Genomic DNA, 15,284 nt, shown 5'->3' with positions numbered 1-15,284 from the left:
GGAGGAGGGGCAGAGGGAGAGACTCTTCAGTCAGACACCCTGCTTGAATGTGGAGCTGGGATGCGGGGCTTGATCTCACGTCCCCTGAGATCACGACCTGAGCTGAAACCGAGAGTCAGATGTTCAACCGACTGAGCCTCCCATGCACCCACGGAAATGGATGTTTTTACATGACAGCTGCTAGTGTACGTATTTCTTCATTGGTATTTTCTGCTCTGGCCATTGATTCTTCAAGGTCTCACTCTTGTCTTGCTAAGATGCTTTGGAAGGTAATTCTGATCTCTGGAAACTTGGGTAGGATCTTTCTTCTTGTCTGAGTGGGAACTTCTCTGAGACAGCACTTCCCCCCTCCCCCACATTTTCAACATTTATCTTTCTTACGCTAAACATTTGTAAAGGTTTGGCTTTTAATGGGTGGCCTGCAGTGGAAATTTACAAGAGCTGCAGGTTGACCTGATGGGTAACAGAAGTCTGACCCCTGACATCGACAGCGGTCTGCTAGAGGCTGAAGGCAGAGGTCTCTCTGCCCTGTGACCTGCTGGTATTTAAATGAAATCAGTGAGTGTGTTTGGAGCTGGCTCCTGTACGGGGAAGAGTGGTTTTCTGGCCTCCCGGAGTGGGGCTAGGATTGGTCCGAGTCACATGGTCTGGCTGGTGGCTTAGCTCTGCCTCTTGCTGGTCCCTGGTTGTAATCTTGGAATAAAGTCACTTAACCTGTTTGCACCCCACTCCACACCTGCAGAATGGCTGACTAACACCTGACTTTTTCTCACACACTGCTGCTGTCAGCCCCGAGGTTTAGGGCAGGTAACAGAAGCTCTCTGGAAGCCGACGGTGAGGTGGGAAGGATGCTCAGCCTCACTTTATTCCTTCTTTTCCTTGGCTTAAATGCAAGAGGCTCTGACGGTCCCCCTTCCTAGACGGGACAGAGGGGATGTCCCGTGAGGAAGCTCTTGCATCTTGTAGGTGCAGAGAGGGCTCACGGGGCTGGGAGCCCCCACCCAGCTGCTCAGAGCCCCAGATGACGATGAGGAATTGCTTTTTTCCCACCATTTCAGGGAATTTTGGTCATGCCTCTGTTCAAAGTTATTTTTGCCTGGCATTGTAATTATTTGTGGATACAGTCTTATCCATTTGATAGCAGAAGCGAGGCCTTCTGAACATTTTGTCATCAGAAGAAGTGTGTCTTCTAGATCCTAATTAAACGTATGAACCTTGGACAAGCTCCCTCATTTCTAAACTTTGTGCCATTCATGATTCCCGTGCAGGGTAATGATAGCTGCCTTCTAGGATCATTTTGTCTATTAAATGGGATTTGTATGAACTCAGGAGGGAATCTAGAAATAATGTCTTTTCTTCCTTCATCGTCTGGCTAAGGATGGTGTTTTTTTCACTTTTAAGTTTTATTTATGGATTGATGATTTTAAAGACTACTTTTTAGAGCAGTTGTAGGTTCATGGTAGAATTGAAAGTACAGAGATTTCTCGTGTACGTTCTGCCCCCACATATGCACAGCCTCACCCACTATCAACCCCCCACCAAGGGGTCCCTTTGTTGCAGTAGGCAAACCTACGCAGACTCCCCAGCGTGACCGCGTGCATAGTTGACATTCGGGGATGCACAGCTCGTGGGTTTGGACAGGTGTACAGTGACATTACAGTGTCACACAGAGTAGTTTCACTGCCCTAAAAATTCTGTCCATCCCTCCTCCCCTTCCGTCCCCTCCGACCCCAGCCCAGCACTGATCTGTTTGCTCTCTCCGTGGTTTTCCTGTTCCACACCATCCTAACACCTTTTAAAACATTTTTTTGAATGTTTTATTTATTTATCTGAGAGAGAGACACACAGCGAGAGAGGGAATATAAGCAGGGGGAGAGAGAGAAGGGGAAGCAGGCTCCCCACTGAGCCGGGATCCCGACGCGGGGCTCCATCTCAGGACGCTGGGATCATGACCTGAGCCGAAGGCAGAGGCTTAACGACTGAGCCACCCAGGCGCCCCATCCCTTTTATTTTTTTTAAAAGCCTCACACGCAGGTAAAGCTCACGTTTGTTCAGAGCAAAGGTTCCGCCCTAATTGAAACAAAATAAGGGCAGCCACCAACACAAACTGATCGGGAGCGGTGGGTGCATATTATTTACTAAAGAGCCTTTTGAACTCGCGTGGAGGCCTGGCGCATCCTGGAAGAGTGGCTCGAAGCAGGGAGGAGGGCCGTGGTCATACACACTTGGGTTGCAGAAAAGTGGTGCCCGACAGCCTGATCGCAAGGGAGAAGGGAGAAGATCTGGGGAGAGGGGGCATCTAGCCCACTAGGCAGCAAGGGCTAGCTAATGCCGCTTACCGCGCAGCAAGTGGCCCGTCCACAGGTTCCGGAGATGGTGGGTCGATATACAGCAAAGTGTCCGCTCTCATTCGGGAAAGCCCGAGTAACTGATTTATAGGACTCTCAGTGCTCAGGCAGGTCTTAACATTTATTTTGTATCTAGTAAGCAGGTGGCTACAGAGGGATGCAGTGTGGGGGAATAAGGAGCAAAGAGGTGCTTCTCTCTGATGGACAGGTGCTTTCTGAGTCGAATGTGTCATTATTGTAAGGAGATTAGACCTCTTCTACGAGCGCCGAGTCCCCCCTGTAAAACAGCCCTTAGTCTGTCTCCCCGAAACACGGGGCAGCCCTAAGACAGCACAGCCTCGGGGCATCGACCTGGTGCACACACCATCCCTTTTAATGAGTTTTGTGTTTTGAGACGTCGGGAGGTGAGCTGTTTTGTTGTTGGCTGACAGAGCCGCCTGGGGAAGGAGCGAGGGGCCCGGGCCCGTGCTCAGACGGAGCATGGGCTGGGGACACCTGCTGGGGGCAGCTGTCACGATCGAGAACCAGGCTGACCTGCTGTGCGACTGGGTGAGTTCTGAGGTGGGGTGGGCTTGTGACTGTTCCGCTCTCTCTTGAGACGCGGTGGATGGAGACTCCACGTGGGAAGTCCCGGTCACGGGTCCAGGCCTGGGGCCTGGGACTGGCCAGAGCAAAGCAAGACTCTGGGCAGTAGCATGGGCCCTGTGGAAGACAGATCTAGAACCTACAGCAAGATTGGACACCGGACTGGGAAATATAGCAGGTCAAGGTCAGGGCTGGCCTAACCCACTGACAGGGTAGACCCCCTGAGGCAGGAGGAGGGAGCCATAAGTGATGCTTCTGGGACCCCACATGGGTGACTTGAGTGAAGGGAGCTTGGATGGGGCCGTGTGTGTCCTAGCAGTCAGGCCTGGGCTCGAGGGTCCTGAGCTGAGTGGTATGTTTTCCTTTTGGGATGTACCCATGAGAGGGCTTCTGAGCCTTCTTCCTCTTTGAGAAGTGCTTCCCCAGAGAGGCATCCTAGAAGCTGGGTGACTTCTGCTTTGACAGCAGCTGGTCTTTGAAACACCGTGTCTTAGATCGGTGAAGAGCAGAGTGGCCGTCCGGTGATGCCGTCTAAGGGTCTGGGGAAAGCAGAGGTGTATACAAAGGGCAGACCTGAAGCTGGCGAGCACCCAGATGGTGTCCTGTGGCCTTAGCCTGTCATTGGTTCTGCCTGCTGTGCGTCCTGGGTGGCGGTCCTGGAACCACACCAGAGCCGGAGGTGGGGATTGGACCCTGGGAACGGTGCCGAGGACTTCATCAGATGTCCAGAAGCTGAGCAGCTGCTGCGTTTACGGATGGAGTGGCATTTTGTGTTGGTTATTTTCACCTTGACCTCTCTGAGGTTGGGGAAGAGTCTCTCTGCTGTTCCAGTTTCAAGGAGGGGGTTACGGTGGGGAGGGAGGGTCCTACCTTCTAGATTCTTGAGATGTCAGAGCCGGGGGAAAGCTGGGGATCGGAGAGGTGGGGAGGGCTCAGGAGCCCCTGGCCTGAGGATCTTGAGTGTCTGGTGCTTTAAAAAAACCTGACTTTATTTTTTAAGAGCAGTTTTTAGGTTTACAGCAAAATTGTGGGGAAAGTAACAGGGTTCGACCCACTCCCTGTCCCAGCACACGGACAGCCTCCCCCAGCACGAGTGTCTCCCCACTCGTTGTAACATGGATGAACCTGCGTCGTCATGGACAGTCCGCAGCTGGCACTGAGGTTCATTCGGGGAGGGGGCGGTACCTTCTGTCGGACAGCTCCCTCATGGCAAGGATACCGTAATCTAGAGCATCCCATGACGCAGTTTTACTGCTCAGAAAACCCTCTCCGCTGCACGTACTCATTCCTCCCCAGCCCCCTCTCCAAGCCCTGGTCACCACTGCTCTGCCGACTGTCTCCACGGTCTTCCCTTTTCCAGAACGTCCGATAGCTGGAACTGTACGGTAGGTGGCCTTTCCCACCTGGTTCCTTGTCCAGTGATCTGCACTTAAGGTTCCTCCGTGTCTTCGCGTGGCTGTCCAGGGCTTGCTTTGCTCCCTCTTGTCACCGTCTCCTCTGTGGGTCTTCAGCGTGGCAATCGTCACGTCACCCCTCTTGCAGACCCCGAGGTCTGGACGCTGGTGAAATGCCCAGGTAGAGCGTCCGTCCCCGTGTTTGAGAACATGACGTACCCAAGAGCTTGCATTCAGAGCAGGCCAGATATGGTCTGTGGGTTGTAGAGGTGGTCTTTTCTGTGAAAAGAATTTGTGTCAAGCATTTCTTAAAAAAGAAGTTGTCAAAGGTGAGCACGGATCTCGTCACGTACAACAGCTCTGAGGATGGAAGGAGCACCCCAAACATGTGGCCCAACTCTTCCTCTTTTCAAACGTTCTGCGGGTACGGAGCAAGAATTCATAGACGTTCCGCTACTGGGAATTTTCTGTTTCTGAAGAGATTTAAGCAGAGGGAAGTGCTGCAGAACTGAAGAGAAGTATGATTTTAGGGTTTTTGTAATTATTGTTTTTCTGGTTGTCTCCGACCAGCCGACAGAGCTGTTTAAGCATTGTTGATTAAACAATGCATATTTTTTAAAAAGCCCGTTTGATGTCGTTACACAATGGTGACTAATAGCCCCCAAAAGCCCATCGTGGACCATAGAAAGGAGTTACTGCCATTAAAATCATCTTTAATGATTTTTTTTCACACTAGATAGTTATGTGAAGTCATTAGTATCTGACCAGCTTATTTCTTAGAAAATTCTATGATGAATATCTTCTGAGACTGTCATAAAGCAAAATAATTTGCCAACCCACACCAACTTTCCACCACCCTCCAACAGAATCAAAACAAAACTCTTCGAAAATCTCCAAAGAAAATAAAATTTAAAGCCTATTTTCTGGTTTAAATGTTTTATGGCCCTTCAGAGATTAAGGGATGATTTATATACCTTGTTTAATGTTATTGGGAGTGATACTGAATCCCAGATTTGTTTTTTGAACTGAATAAAGCACCATTTTTTTCATTCTTCATCTGTACATCTAATGTGTAATTTGTTAGTCCATCAAAATTAATGTTAGATCCCTAATGTACATGGAGTTTTAGATTTATAAGTCCCGTTAATGGTCCTTTCAGTAAAGTGTATGTATTTCTGGGGCCTGCCAGGTTGGATTTCTGCAAAGCATTTCTGCCAGAAGGACATTCACATAAATAACCAACTGGCAAATAAGTGTCAATGAAACGTTCTATTAGCGTAGTTGGCAGCAGCTCTTTAACAAATATTTAAGTGCAGTATATTAGATTAAATTTAATTTTTTTTTGAAATGCTTGCCTATTCAGCTTCTCAGTGTAACTTGTCTTTCTGCTATCAAAAGCATGTTTTCTTTCACATTTAGAGGAATATAGGTTGACTTTGCCTGCGTATGAATACGGCTTCCTAAAAGTACAGTTGGCCCTTGATCTCGACGGGTTTGTACTGCACAGGTCCGCTTATACGTACATATTCTTGTTTTTTTCTGATACATACAGTTCAGTATCATAAATACATTTTCTTACACTTTTCTAAATGACTTTTTTTAAAAAAAAGATTTTATTTATTCATTTGACAGAGAGAGAGATATCACAAGTAGGCAGAGAGGCAGGCAGAGAGAGAGGAGGAAGCAGGCTCCTCGCTGAGCAGAGAGACCGATGTGGGGCTCGATCCCAGGACCCTGAGATCATGACCTGAGCCGAAGGCAGCGGCTTTAACCCACTGAGCCACCCAGGTGCCCCTCTAAATGACTTTAAGGATACATTATAGATTACATTTAATGTACGTACATATACGAAGGATTTGTTAATCAGCAGTTTATGTTGTCAGTAACGGTAGGCTGTTAGTAGTTAAGTTTGGGGGAGTCAGAAGTTGTATTTGGATTTTGACTGCACAGAGGGTCGGCTCCCATCACCCCCCATTACCTGCCTTGACACCCTACGTTGTTCAAGGGTCAACTGTGTTATGAAGATTTAAATGGTTTTTAGAAGCACAGGGATTGGGTTATGATTGATTTTTTCTTCTCATTTTCATGGGCCCCTTTATTTTTTTTCTTTCCCATTTTTAGTCTCTGGGGATTTTGGCTTTATAGCACATCTGAGGTCCTTGATCGCATGGTTTATGTATCAGGATACAACTTAAATGTCTGTTACAAAAAGACCCCCCACATACTGTGGCTCACGGTCATTTAGAAGCTTGTCCCTCCTTCCGGCAATAGGCCAGGGGTGAGTGGTTCAGGATGGGGGACCTCAGCACCACTGGGTGATGGAAACTCCAGTCTCCTTCGTGTTCCCAGCAAGAAAGACAGAGGAGAGAGTCCCGGACCTGCTGCTCACCTTCCGTGGGCCAGAATTCAGCACATCACCATCCCCCATTGCAAAGGAGGGTGGCAGATGTAGTCCGCAGCTGGGGAGCCCAGCTTTGTAGCTGAAACTCCCCAGGTGTGGAAGCTATTTTTGCTAAGAGAAATAAGGGGAAAAATGACCCTCAGGGTCAGACCACAGTGTCTGCTACAATGCATTTAGCTAACAAACACTTTTTTGAGGGTAACTGTTTCATCTTTCCAAATGTCTCAAGGAAAATGTAAAAGTGCTGGAAACATAAAACCAAACCAAACTGGTTTTTTTTTTTTTTTCCCCCCCCGTTTGGGAGTAAAAATGCATTTTCTATAGGTGATAAAGTATCTTAAATTTCTACCTTGTAGCATTTGCTCTTGATTTAATATATGTGCTTCTCCCCTGTATTGTTAACTTCTAAAGAGACTGATGGCCCACGATATGATTGCCTTTCTCACAGTTGGGTACACCAGCAATACTCTTTACTGTGCTTTTAAGGTATACCCCAATCTGGGGCAGAAAAAAAATCACTTACTACTTCTGCATTTCTCTGTGCTTAAATGTGTCATATTGGGCCTAGATTCCATTTTTCATTTTCAAATCCTGTTTTCATAAGCTTGAGTTTATCGGTTAATATGTGTACAATATCTTTAAGAGACATCGCTTCTTGGCCTTTTGGCTCAGATCGAGTGTCGTATCTGTTCTTATCAGTTTAGTATTTTCAAGAGACCAGCAGTTCTAAAAGGCTTGTTTTAAAAATTTGCGGTGTCTTATTATAGCCTGCAAAATACCCTCACTCACAAATTCAGTGTTTTTAACTATTTAAGATGAACCTGTGGGAATAAAAGGAGCTCCCTGTCCCCCCAACCCCGGCCCCCAGACATAGCATTGTATCATTTTAGAACATACCATGGACAAGAAGATCCTGCACGTGTCTCGAAAGACAGAAGAACAAGCAACAGTTTGATTGAGTTACTTTGCACAAAGAGAAAAAAGCGAAGGTCACAGGATGTATGTTCTATGATGTTGTAGCGTCAAATATGAGGCTCAAAGTTCGGCCAGCAGCTCTGGCCATTTGGGTCCTTAGTGTCGAATGGGGAGTTTGAGGCGTGAAGACGACAGAGTTCAGCTGTTCGAAGCCTTTATTCTTGCTCTGGAACACGGTAAGGGTGTAGTGCTTAGCCGGGTAGTGGTGACTCGTTCCGATTTCAGTAGCGTCAGTGGTTTTAAGCAGACTGTCTCTCGGGGCTCAAAGTAGGATTGTAAGCTGTGGTTGAAGCTTCCAACCTGATCAGATTACATTCCAGTCGTTTCGTGGGATTCCTTGTGAGAAACCCGGGGCTGAGGGGCTGAGGGCCATTTACGCAAAGACTGAGCACCACGCTTGGCTGGTGTGTCTGATGGGCGAGCGGAGAGGGCAGGCTTGGACGTCCGTGTCTTCGGGATCGATGGCAGCATCCTCATTGATATCCATCACTTGGAAGTTGTAGACTTGGCCTCAGAATAAAGGGTGTCAAAAATATTTTTGAAGATACTTCACCTTAAGCTTTGATTTTCTTATGTTGGTCTACGTGGAGTGGTCTTGAAGGGACTCCGACTTTTAGAAAGGTCTGGGGAACCTGCAAGCTCCAGAATCTGGAAATCATCCTTTATAAGTTGGCCCAGTCTTCACGGATGGGGAAGCACGATTTTCTACTTTCCGCCTCTTGCTGGGACGATTTTGTTTCCGGGGACCTCCTGGCCCTGCCTCCCTGTCCACCCCTCCCCTGTCTTCCATCTCTTTCCCTGGGGGTCCTCTTTTGCTGCTGATTTTGCTGCCTGAGATCCCTTCCATCCTTCTTCTATCATCCGTGTGCCAGAGCTCATAAAAAATTTAAGTATGAATTACAGATGAAACAGCCAGAGAACTTTCTTCGTGCCCTCTTTTCTTTCAAGATGTCACACCCACATGTTGGTCTCATGTTCCTGACCCATGAAGGCAAAAGTGCCTAAGACTTGAGCCTTGGGCAGGGACAGATCCATGTAGGTGCGCACAGCACAGGGGTCCCACCAAGAGCCCTGGACTAATGTAGTCACATGAAAACCTGCCATGGCTTCTTACCGGAAGCGTATGAATAATTGCCAGTTGGTGGATGGTATTTGGGTCAGTGGATGAGAATACTATTAAGAGTGAACATTTTCTCCTTTCATCTTACTGAATTTTCAGGAAACTATGACAACCCTGCCAAGAGCTTAGAGGAGTTGTGGACGTGGAGTCCCATTTTCTGCCCCTTTACCTGAAACTTCCCATGGCCTTACCAGTATAATCCTAAATCAGAATTATAAGCTTGTTCTGCCTGAATCAGTGTTGGTTTTCTTATATAGGAAGGTTCTGGCATTGTGTTCTTTTTTTTAACCCCCGACACGTTTCTCTCTTCCTTTTCCCCAACGAACGCTATTGTAATTCTCCCGAAAACATTGTATTATGGGTAATACTGCTTTTACTTTTAATTTGTGTTAGAGTAGTTTATATCTTGGGTCTTTTAAGTATGGTTTCCTGGTAGTTTTTGATAAAACAAATGACATAGGACAGTGATGATTACTTTTTCTTAAAATTGGAGTTAGGTATATACACTTAAATATTTTTTTGATTGGAAGACTTACTGTTGATATCTTAATCTTGTAGTCTCTCACTCCCTTCAGAATATTCTAGAATGGTAGTCTGAGTTCCCCATTCCACTGTGTATGCAAGTGGATTTGTTCAGGATGCACATTTAAGGGTGCACCATATCGTGTTGGTAATAGGCTAAGAAATGTGATCTGAACACATGATTTTCGTAGTTTTCGGTCATAAATTGATTTGTATGGGATTCCCCTTTAGATTAGTACCAGTTGGCTATTAGTTTTTGAGGTTCTCCTACTGGGAAGGCTTGGTACCTCCACACTGATCCATTTTAATGAGACAGTGAGCTGCGGACCAGGTAGGTTTAAAAAGACAAAAATAATTAATGCCCAAAGTCGTCAACTTCTCAACACTATGTTGGCACATTCTGCTAAAATCTGGAGCTCTAGTCATTACTTGCTGTGGTTTGCAACTTTTATTTTTCCTAATGAATGTCAAAATACTCTTCCTGTTCTGCTTTTACAACTCTTTTATTGTGGGAAATTTCCTTATACCCCAAAGTAGATGATCTACGTGGTGACTGCCCCTACCCCCAATCTGCCCATTGCCTGACATCGATCATGGTCAATTCAAAGCCAACCTTATAAAATCAATACTCCCACCCATTTCGCCAGCCTGTATTGTTTCTGAAGCAATAATTAGCCTTCTTGTTATGTCATTTGTATGTATTTCAGTAAGTGTCTCTAATGGATAATTCTGCGCAGGCTTGTACAGAGTAATTGAGAAGCTATGGGGATTGCAAGACTTTTTATTTACAAAATGGTTTTTACAAAGTAGAACCACATATTTGTTTAAAAATATTCTTCTAGGGGCGCCTGGGTGGCTCAGTGGGTTAAAGCCTCTGCCTTCGGCTCAGGTCATGATCTCAGGGTCCTGGGATCGAGCCCCACATCAGGCTCTCTGCTCAGCGGGGAGCCTGCTTCCCTTCCTCTCTCTCTCTCTGCCTGCCTCTCTGCCTACTTGTGATCTCTGTCTGACAAATAAATAAATAAAATCTTTAAAAAAATATTCTTCTATTGGAAGTGAAATGTAGTCTAGTTCTTCAAAATTTTTGGATTAATAAAAATTAAAAACAGATCATCACCTCCCTGCTGCCCCCAAAACCCAAAACAAAAGGAATGCCATTTTTGTTATATTTTATGATGAGTTAAGAGCTGTGAACTTCCATTTTTCTTCCATTGGGAGACCCAGGATGAACGTCAGATTTAATTGTGGTTGTTTTGAGTTAAACTTCTGTGATAAAAGTGGCTTTGTGTTACCAAACAGCTGTAGAGTTCCCGTGTTACGCATTTTCAGATGTCCTGGCGAGTTAGCACTAATCCTGTCCTATGTGATAGGAGCCTTTTGGCTCTCTTGCTGGGGTGAGCAGAGGTAGCAGTAAGCCCTGAAGAAGGTCAGGCATTGTCTTGGGATCAACATCCAACATCTAGAGTGAATTGATTATGTGTTAATATGGTGGTTACTATTATTTTATTTTTTCAAGTAGGTTCTGTACTCAACATGGGGCTCAAACTCATGACCCCAACATCAAGAGTCATATGCTCTACTGCCTGAGCCAGCCAGGTGCCCCCTGACGTAGTTATTTTTAATTGTTTTCCTTTAGAGACAGTTTTAGGAGTGGGAAGCATGGAGTTGCCATGTATCCAGAAGTTCTCTTTGCAGGAAAGTTGAGTCTAGTCTATCTAGAGGCTTTGAAACTGGCCTTTGGCTGTGCTGAGTCTTCCTGGTTCCTTGAATGAATTTCATTTGTCTACTAGGCCAGTTGTTAAAGAATTCTTGTACTCTCTCCCAGTTACCTTGTGAAAAATATTATTATTTTTAATCAACTAACTTATTCTTTTTTTTTTTTTTTTGTTAGGGAAAGTACGAGCAGGGGTGGGGGGTGGAGATTCAGGGAGGGGGAGAGGGAGAGAGAAGCTCAAGCAGACTCCCCACTGAGCTCAGAGCCTGATGCAGGGCTTCGTTTCATGACTCTGACATCATGACCTGAGCTGAAATCAAGAGTCGGAGGCTTAACTATTAAAAATGTTACTTATTTTTATTTCAGAGAGGGGGAGGGCAAGCTTAGCAGGGAGCAGGGAGGAGATGTTCCATCTTAAGAACATGTAATTCCGGGGCAGTTCGTGTGCACGTTGGTCCTGGGTTTGCAGCATTCCAAAGTGATTCTGTAGGGGTAAGTTCCCTCTCCATCTGCTGCTGAACTCACTTTCCCACTTTGTAGATTTCCTCACTGGTTAGCCCTCAGCAGGACAAGCCAGGTTTTCAAAATTTTATTTTATTTTTTCCAGTGTTTATTGCTGGCCTTTCTTTATAGCCATTGTTGCCATTGGACTGTGGGAGACAATGGAAGGAGTTGGCTTGGTTTAGGACTGTTCGTGTGGAGGACTTGGATACAGAAACACCAAAGTGTCCAAAACATCAGCGGAAAACTCTAGAGACAAGGGACAGCTCAGCAGAGTTTGCTGTGGTCTTAGATCTGTGAGATGGCGTGGCGTGGGGGTCCAGGCTGGTGAGGGTTTGTATTCTAGAAAGGATTGCAAGATAGAACTTGAAATGAACTAAGAACCCGAGTAATTGGCATTCTCCGTGTGAAAGTCACCACCCCTTGTCCTCAGCATAGATATGGGGACCTCGTCATGCTGGAGTGGGTGCTGAGGCTCTGAGGGCCCAGGAACCCGGGCCTTAAAACAGATGACCTGGCAAAGATAGCTTTTCTTCTGAAAGCGGACAGTCTATGTTTTCTATCCTTGGCCCTCATCACAGGTGCCCACACCATGGGACGCTTGAGTCATTTGGAATATTTGCAAGCTTTCCGATAAACTATCTGTTAATGAAACAGAGAGAAAAGCTGCGTGTCTAAATCAGTGCACATATTATTTCATTGTACGTGTTGTCAGGGTGCATATTATCAGCGGAAAAGAACCAGGACTCTTCTCTTTTTCCCTGGATTAATCAAGCAGGACAGAGAAAGTCCTTCCGACGTCGGCACTGCGAACAGTTGACACCACAGGGTGCGCTGTCTGTCTGTGTTCTGGAGTTTTCCTCATCTGATATTCTCTGTCTCGTGTCCTCCCCACCCCGTCCACCCCGAGGCTTCGTCTTCTGTCCTCTGTTGTGACGGTGCAGTTTCAGGTCTCGGAAACCCTCCTGTTACCTCCTTCAGGTGTCTCTTCCTGGGGACTTGTCGTGAATGATTGCGTTGCTCATTTGGTGGCTCCTTTTTCTCTCGACTACCTCCGTTCCTGTGATCATCACTCTCCCGGTAGTTCTTTCCGTCTGATTTCCAGCTACCCCTTACTTTCCTGCCTAATGGCGACACCATTTTAATTTACTGATACAACACAAGATAAACCACAACCTTCTGCCAAAGTGGCTTTAGAGCATGTGTCTGCGGCTCTGCCCTTCCAGCCCTTGAGTCCTGATGAGGCTTTCCCCGGCCAGGCGGGTCCTGCTTGCGTTCAGCTCTGCGCTTCTCCTATTTGTAAAACTCTTGTCGTGAGCCAGGAACTGCTATTGTATTCAAATAGAATTCACGCTAATTCTAGTGTAAAGAAATTAGTGAGGAGAAAAGTAAAACATAATTATGCAGGAAAATAGGCTAATTTAATGACTTCATGAGCATATTTTACACTTTTATTATTTCAAGGCAATATTTCATTTGCAAATGATTTAGGAGTTTTAGAACTGTTGGAACTGAGTGAATGAAGATGGGTCGAATTAAGTACTTTAATTTTCGTATGTGTTTGCCTGATATTTCACACCAGCAGGTGCAATACTCATTAAGGAAGTGTTTGTTTTCCCTTCGAGGTGTTTTCTTTGTAGTGATCGAGGGGCTCTCAGAAAAGGGCTAGTTATGCATTACGCCATAAGGCACGGTGGCCACAAATGCTTTGAGTACAGATGTAGTCACTAAAACAATCCCATTAGAAGGTTGTAGCACAGAATCACTAGCCCGTCGCTTTCAGGTTTAATCCCTTGTTAGTGTCTAGTACTAAGAATGTAGTATCCTTTTCCTATTATGCTAAAAGCGTTATTTCTGATTTGGACCCAAATTGAGCTCATTTGTAGGGTACCACACATCCTACACACCAGAGCGGATGGATTCCCTTTCTAAGCAAATGTGGAATGTTCTGTATCATTTATATATATCTCTGTATTCCTGAACATGCTTTCAAGGCTGTTCCTTTTTTGAGAAAAGAGATGTTTATATGAAGTTTGCTTGTGCAAGATCTTTGTAGCAACCAGCAGGGCAGGCTTTATCCAGAAGCATGTGGTGGGTGGGGTCAGCGGGTAAAGCTGCTTTCAGGTTTCATCACTGAGCTGTGGGTTTGTTTTTTTTTAAATTTATTAATATATATGAGACGGGTGGGGGAGAGCATGCACAGGAGGGGTTAAGGGAGAGGGAGAGAATCTCAAGCAGACCTCATGCCCAGCATGGAGCCTGATGCAGGTCTCCATCTGAGGACCCTGAGATCATGACCTGAGCTGAAACCAAGAGTCAGATGGTTCCTCGACCGAGCCACCCAGGCGCTCCAAACTATGTTTTTATTTCATGCTTCCTAAGGCAGTGTAATATGGTTGGATTTCAGGACATTGGGTCGTGTTTTTATTTTTCTGATTTTTTTTTTATTGTAAAATATTACATCATATAAAATTTACCATTTGGATCCTTTCTGAGTGTATAATTGTGGCATCAAGTTCGTTCACACTGCTGTGCAACCATCATCACCATCTAGAACTTTCTCATCTTCCCAAGCTGGAACCCCGTCCCCTTTAAACCCTCACTCCCTCTTCCTCCTGCTCCGACCCCACACCCGGCATAGCTTATGGTAACCCTTCTACACTATTCTGAGTTTTTATCTGTCTGCCTTTCTTTCTTTGTTTTCTTTCTTTCTTGAGCACAAGCAGGGGGTATGGCAGGCAGAGGAAGAAGCAGGTTCCCCGCTGAGCAGGGAGCCCAATGTGGGACTCGATCCCAGGATCCTGGGACCATGCATGACCTGATCTGAAGGCAGACGCTTAACTGTCTGGCGCCCCCTGTCTGCTTATCTCTGCTGGTAAATTCCTCGAAGCCAAGTTCTAGGTTGTGCTTCCCCCGTTCCTAGCGCTTCAGAGAGGGGCATGTAGTCCATGGCTGAGTGGGGCGGTCAGCAAATGAGACTGAATTCCGCAGGTCAGCCCAGAAGCCCTGGCCTCGGGACAGTACTTGTTAGGGGAAGCTGAGCGGCATGGCTGTATCTATGAAGAGCAGTGGAACATCCTCTTATCCTCCCCATGACACAACAATGCTCTCACCTCAGGTCGCTGTCGGTCTAGGTCTCGGTTCTCGCTGTGGTCCGTACACGATTGGGAACACGCAGTGCAGGTCCTGGGCCTGGGATTTTCACAGCACTTCTCTGTGAGCTTCTGATTCCACTTTGGTACAGTCAAGAGAGGGAAGTAATTCCAAACAGAAGTTTTGATTTTAGGGCTGAGTTGGAGCTAATAAAAATGCCCAGCTACTGTGAAATGTGTGGCAGCGCAAAGCGTGAGCCCCGTGGCGGGTCCCAGGGCCCGGCTTCTGGCTGTGCTCTGGATCTGACTTTGTAAAAGGTGGGAGCGAGCTCCGGAGATTTCAGAAGGAGTCTCCATCCTGTTCTCCGGGCAGGTGGCCGGGACAGTGAGCCACTGGGCAGCCGTGGGGTGTACTTGACTTTCTTCTCCTTCTATGTCAGTATTTGATGATTTGATCCCGTTGTCAGCAACTGAAGGTGTTGGCGCTGGAAGTAAACTGTGTGTCCCTGGGCTCTGAGGACAGTGTGGTCATAGGATGCATGGAGAGTTCCTCCTGCCCCTTGCTGGGACCTCTCAGCAGTGCAGTCTTCCCAGACACGAGGCATTTCCCAGGGTCAGCTGCGATGTGCACA

General features: G+C 46.4%; 1 protein-coding gene and 1 pseudogene across 4 annotated transcripts in view; both read left to right on the top strand.

The window, feature by feature from the left end:
- SFMBT2 (Scm like with four mbt domains 2) overlaps positions 1 to 15,284 on the top strand; it is a 228,742-nt gene that overhangs the window by 43,719 nt on the left and 169,739 nt on the right. The gene's annotated exons all lie outside the window — the stretch shown is intronic.
- On the top strand, positions 7,376 to 7,554 carry LOC131840107 (U2 spliceosomal RNA; annotated as a pseudogene).

Source organism: Mustela lutreola, chromosome 8 (assembly GCF_030435805.1).
Source record: "Mustela lutreola isolate mMusLut2 chromosome 8, mMusLut2.pri, whole genome shotgun sequence".
Lineage (NCBI taxonomy): Eukaryota > Metazoa > Chordata > Mammalia > Carnivora > Mustelidae > Mustela > Mustela lutreola.
This window is presented reverse-complemented; position numbering and strand designations above follow the sequence as displayed.